General features: G+C 38.6%; 1 pseudogene; it reads right to left on the reverse strand.

The window, feature by feature from the left end:
• Positions 1–1,652: 1,652 nt before the first annotated feature.
• On the reverse strand, positions 1,653–3,062 carry LOC124854559 (annotated as a pseudogene).
• Between the last annotated feature and the right edge of the window lie 3,551 nt (positions 3,063–6,613).

The raw sequence follows: 6,613 nt of genomic DNA on the forward strand, positions 1-6,613 counted from the left end.
AATATTGAATGTATCTTTTTCCAAATTGCACCAAACTCTGCACCACACTTCACAGGGCCATTAACAAGAGACGTCAGAAGGTTAGTGAGGCAGGCGTTCCACAGACAGACAGACAGACAGACAGACAGACAGACAGACAGACGGACGGACGGACGGACGGCGGGACAGACAGACAGACAGACAGACAGACAGACAGACAGACAGACAGACAGACAGACAGACAGACAGACAGACAGACAGACAGACAGACAGACAGACAGACCCAACAACAAAGAGTGAACACAGTGAAGAAAAGATCAGCAGTAAAACACCTTCTGAATTTACACTTATACACAAACACAAAATACAGTTTTACACCAGGATCAATAATTTCTGTCATTTTATTTCCTTTCATCACATACATATCAAATATTTGACTTGATGTAAGCCTGCATGTCAGTGTCATGCTTGCATGCATGTCCCTGAAAAGTTGGATTTCAATGTGAGTGCTCTGTGGCTGTTCAGTGGAAATATGGTTGTTTTAACAACTATACTTCCTCTTCCTCAGTGGGTTAACGGTCAACTGATCAAATGCACTCATTAACCACAGTGTTATAAACGATTTTCCAGTTGATGCAGTTTGCATACATCAACACTTTAGAGGGCAGCTGCAAAATATTCATACACATGCATTCTTAACTATTACAATTTGTAAAGCTTACAAAGTTTAGCCCTTAAACAATAAAGCTGGTACATACAATATTATTTGTAAAGTTGCTCCTACACATGCCAGTTTGTTCAGAAACAAACAAAGACAACCAAAACAAAATGTTTAATGCCAGAGAGCAGTGTTTGTAAGTCTTTAACCAGGTAGGACAGTCTGAACTGTAGATTTAGCTGCATGAGCCTGAATTAAGGCGACATTTAACAAAGACCAACGTCCCAGAATTTATCACAGTCTAGACTCAGATACTCTGATATCCACTGCAACATTTCAAAGAACAATAATCGTGGTTTCATAAGATCATTGTGGAGGATGTAGTTTTATGGTGGACAAAAAGAAAAGAAAACAATCAATGTGTTTTCTCTTTGCTCTTCTCACTGGTTTGAAGTTTGAAAACTGCAGCATTAGACTGTGAGTAAAGGCTTGTTCAGGCCAGAGAGGCCTATTCAAAGCACCTCATTAAAATACGTACACGTAGCTTTTTTGGATATGCAAAGATAATAGACCAACATCTGTTCATTCATCGTTTTCAGTATTCCAAGTTTGATTTAATGCTATAACTCAGTAATTCACTTGTGTTATTCCTATTAACTGTTAACTATGCGTTAGTTTCTCATGCATTCCTTGGTAACTGGCATTGGCAACCAATATAGTATAAGTGTACCCATTAATTTTGATTAAGACAAACCAAGATTGTAATTAACCCCACTATTATACTGAAATAACCCCGAAGACATCACATAAAACCACCTCTTCCAACTTAATGATGGATAAAGCTCTGCTGTTCACAAGGAAAAAACAAAACCCACATTGCTCTTTCACCAATTTATTGAATTCATGTAGAAAATTACAAATGTTGAAATGCTGATAAAAGCAAAACACGTTCATGCACATTCATGTGGTTGAACACATTGTTGTGGAAGCATGCGAACTCAAGCATGAAGTCAGCGGTTGAGGTGAATGCATAGACATATTGTAATGAGCTTGGACTTTTGAAGAATCACTCGGTTTGCTAGACAGGACTAAATGATGCTCACTCTGCTCCACCTGGTCTTTCTTGCATATGCATCTTTGCAGTTCAGATTGCTGAGAACTCCTGCACTCTCTAGGATATACACGCGCTTACAGTCGATCAGATTTTCTGGAATTTTTTTCTTCATTTTCTTGATTATTTTAAAGCGCTCATAAGGGGGATAAGCACCTCTTCCTCACTGTTAAATTTTGAATAGTCCTTCAAGGGAGCACCCAAACAGGTCTTGATTTCAAAGCACGTCTTGTGACCAAAGTGTTTCAGGTCTGGTCTGGCAGAGGTGGAGCTAAAAGAACCAAAGCGAATTATCTTGTTGACTTTACCAGTGAACACATCCTGTGTTCTGCGGTAAGTGATCTTACAGTCTGTATTATTACCGAGAATCTGTACGCACGCAGATGTCAGCCAGAAATGTAAGAAGTGGAACGGAAAGGTGCCACCTTTTTTCTGCTTGTTCGGACTGCAACGTTGAGCGTCTTATAGAACTCTTTATAGTTAGATGTAAAAGCACAGATTGCTTGTTTGTGATTCTTGGTCAACGCTTCATCTTTTTTATCTTTATTTCGGAATTTGGCAGTTGCATTTTATCACACTTTTTCCAGACTTCAGCAAATATCTCCTTGTTCTCTTTATTGAAGTATTTGTTGTTGACGATTTGTGCCATCCTCGCGTTGCAGCCAAAGTACATGTCATCAACAGAATGTTCAGCCAAGTTCAATGGGATGGACCGGATGGCATCTCGTACAGCGACGATTCTGATCTTTAGGGGAAAGAAAGAGATGAGAAGAAAAGCTATGAGTCAGATGTAATTTAAACCATTGTGCTGTGGTGTCAAAGTATTCACATGGCTTACTTAAGTTAAAATAAGATTTCCACACTAATTCCTCAGTTACAACAATAAAGTTCAGTCAAACATGTGTAAAAGTAAAGTATTATCTCCCAAAATTTTCTTAAAGCAAGTATCCTCATGATCAACAGCACCTGTCACTGTTATATTATTGTATCAGTGACAAGTGCATTGTATTTCATAAACTAATCGTAAACTGAAAATCAACTGAAGCTATCACACATATGTCGTAAGTACAATATTTGTAGAAGAGAGGAATGATTTAAATGGAAAATACTAGAATACCTCATGATTGTATCTCTTAAACTTGTGACTTTCCATGAGAATATTACTTTTAATAAATTAGTAAAAAGTAATTTAGCAACTAACATTATGTTGCGGACCAACCTATGGTATGAACCACTTACCGTCTTGGAGCCAACAGGAAGCATCCAGCAAAGGAGCAAAAACAGTGGAACAGAAGCAGGCATTTTACTCGCCATCACTGCAATCAGACAAAAAAATGTACTTAATGTAGTGGTAGTGATAACGTACAGGTACAGGTTAATGCATACTGTGTATGGACAGAAGTTGTATTAAATATTTATATATATGATCTAGAAAAATGTAATCAACTCACCGGTCTTTCAGAGGAGAAGGTGTCTGATCAAAGGTTATGATGGAACAATGCACAATGCTTTGAGATCTCCATAGACAAACAGCCCTCTGACACGTCACACACGTTTGGGGCGTTATTGTGACAGTGGGTTTTTGGTTTTACGTATGACGTGTCGTCTCAAAGGACTTGAGGTTTAGTTTCAGATCTGCTAGAGTGAACTGAAGCTCAGTGTGTGACCTTAACACTGATCGACTGCAGGCAGTTTGCACAACCGGTCAATTAGAACAGCGTCCTTTTTGTGTCCTTTTTGTGTTTGAAAACAGTTTGTCAAAATTTCACAAGTTAATTTGTTTCTCTGTCATAAACAAAAGGAACAAGAGGAATCCAAAAGTTCCTCCAGGTAAAACTGGAGCACATGTAACTTTGACCAGAGACATATGTAATAAAGTAAGGGATCATCATTCATTCATCAAAAAAAGAACATGCACGGCATTTAGATTTGGTGTCTAGGCTCTGGTTTAGACGTAACCTGAAGGCCAACATAGGTTATCCTGCTTGGAAGGGGAATGGGGTTCAGTTAGTTAGAATCATAGACTGTATATGAAGACCTTAATACTGCCATCTTGTGTATTTGGAACCAGAGTCTGTACCGTAGAGATCGGGGGGTGGAGCCATGGTGGCGAGGCCCCGCTGACCAATCACAAGTCAGTCTCCACTGTCAATCATGACAACTCACCCCATTTTTATAGCACCAAATTGGAAAAATGTGCACTTGAAGAAAAATTAGTGTGGGTTAGAAACCATCTCTGAGATATTTAAATTTTTTGTTTCAGTGCATGTCCAATACATCAACATAGAGGAGGCAGGGTTTATGACCTTTGCTACAGTCAGCCACCAGATGGCCATCGAGAAGCTTTGGCCTCACTTTCAGGGAGCTGTCATGTCGTCCATCTTCATCACTGCAGGTATTTTGACGTGTCACTGCAGGGAAAAGGGAATCACAGACATAACAAAGGCTCTGTTCTTTCAAGAGAGCCAGTACCACGACAGAGTGATAGTCATCCCACAACCCTAAGAGCGAAGAAGCTAAATGCAATTCAATCTCCATTTATTTTGCTATTTCCAACTGCGCTTTTCCCACTTTTGTAAAATATGTCAAGGAAATATATTTTGTGAAATAAGTATAATGTTTCAATAGCTTTCCAGCAGATGGCAGCATTATGCAACCGGTGGCCCCTGTCATTAAATCGCCTGAGCTGTTCCCATCATGATGTGTGTGTGTGTGTGTGTGTGTGTGTGTGTGTGTGTGTGTGTGTGTGTGTGTGTGTGTGTGTGTGTGTGTGTGTGTGTGTGTGTGTGTGTGAGAAAAAAAAAAGAAGGGAGTGGAGGCACAATATGCTTTGAGAGCTGATTTAAGGGCAGAGGTTGATCTTTCAGGACGTCAGGATAAAAAATAAAACAGACAATAGCTATCAGTCTCCTGCAGGCCCAGTGGAGAGATCAGAGCCAAGTTTGGCTCGCAGTTTGGAACATTCTCCTTCAAAGCCAATTGTGCATTTCCTACATTCACTTACCGTGCACTTATTATCAAGCTAACACTGACAGTCTAAACTACAAAGGTGCAATATCAAACAAAAGCTGCAGAATAAATTTCCCATTATCTTGAGAGTATAAGATGAATTCAAAGTCAACTGTCCAGTTCAACAGTTGATTTGTACTAATTTTAAAACCTCACTCTTATGTTTTTGAATTTTTTTAAAGAGATGTTGTACTTTGTATCATTTTAAGATGCTGCCATTGTACTTTATTTTAACTTGTGAGAAAGTTTATCCCACCACTTTGCAAGGGAGAGTTTGTCTTTTTAATTCATTTATTCAATTGCCATAATTGATTGCAATTATGATTCATGAGGTTTAATAAAAACCTACAATGCAGTCATGAATTATATATCACTCTTCACAGTGTAATATGAAAGCAGTATGTGTTCATCCTATCTGGTTTATCTGCAATGAAAATGTTGTTCATAAAAGGAAACAGAATTTGCCTGATTACTGTTTACTTGTGTGGTTTTTATCTAAGAATATATGAGTAATTTACTGAACTCTTTTCTGAAACGCTTTTTCAGAGGTCTGTTCAGCGAACTTTTTAAAAATAAAAGCTCTGTAATTCATCTCGATATAGCATTGCACTCACAAAACGAACCTTGTGTTTTTCTTTGAGAACAATTGCTTAAGAGGAAGTGATTCCATGACTGTTATCATGACGGATATCAGCAGCCCCGACACCCATGAATGTCTATGTCAGTCCAATATGGTGAAATGATGCTGTAGTTTCTCTGAAGATGTTGAAGAAGACATGTTTAACTCAGGCTGCAGACTGACTGTTTGCACACTCCCGCCCCACCGACTGCACGGAGCACTGGTCACCTGTTTATTCAACTTGTATTAATATTGAATGTATCTTTTTCCAAATTGCACCAAACTCTGCACCACACTTCACAGGGCCATTAACAAGAAGCGTCAGAAGGTTAGTGAGGCAGGCGTTCCACAGACAGACAGACAGACAGACAGACAGACAGACAGACAGACAGACCCAACAACAAAGAGTGAACACAGTGAAGAAAAGATCAGCAGTAAAACACCTTCTGAATTTACACTTATACATAAACACAAAATACAGTTTTACACCAGGATCAATAATTTCTGTCATTTTATTTCCTTTCATCACATACATATCAAATATTTGACTTGATGTAAGCCTGCATGTCAGTGTCATGCTTGCATGCATGTCCCTGAAAAGTTGGATTTCAATGTGAGTGCTCTGTGGCTGTTCAGTGGAAATATGGTTGTTTTAACAACTATACTTCCTCTTCCCTCAGTGGGTTAACGGTCAACTGATCAAATGCACTCATTAACCACAGTGTTATAACGATTTTCCAGTTGATGCAGTTTGCATACATCAACACTTTAGAGGGCAGCTGCAAAAATATTCATACACATGCATTCTTAACTATTACAATTTGTAAAGCTTACAAAGTTTAAGCCCTTAAACAATAAAGCTGGTACATACAATATTATTTGTAAAGTTGCTCCTACACATGCCAGTTTGGTCAGAACCAAACAAAGACAACCAAAACAAAATGTTTAATGCCAGAGAGCAGTGTTTGTAAATCTTTAACCAGGTAGGACAGTCTGAACTGTAGATTTCAGCAAATATCTCCTTGTTCTCTTTATTGAAGTATTTGTTGTTGACGATTTGTGCCATCCTCGCTTGCAGCCTAAAGCAAGTATCCCTCATGATCAACAGCACCTGTCACTGTTATATTATTGTATCAGTGACAAGTGCATTGTATTTCATAAACTAATCGTAAACTGAAAATCAACTGAAGCTATCACACATATGTCGTAAGTACAATATTTGTAGAAGAGGAATGAT

This window comes from Hippoglossus stenolepis, chromosome 2 (genome assembly GCF_022539355.2).
Source record: "Hippoglossus stenolepis isolate QCI-W04-F060 chromosome 2, HSTE1.2, whole genome shotgun sequence".
Lineage (NCBI taxonomy): Eukaryota > Metazoa > Chordata > Actinopteri > Pleuronectiformes > Pleuronectidae > Hippoglossus > Hippoglossus stenolepis.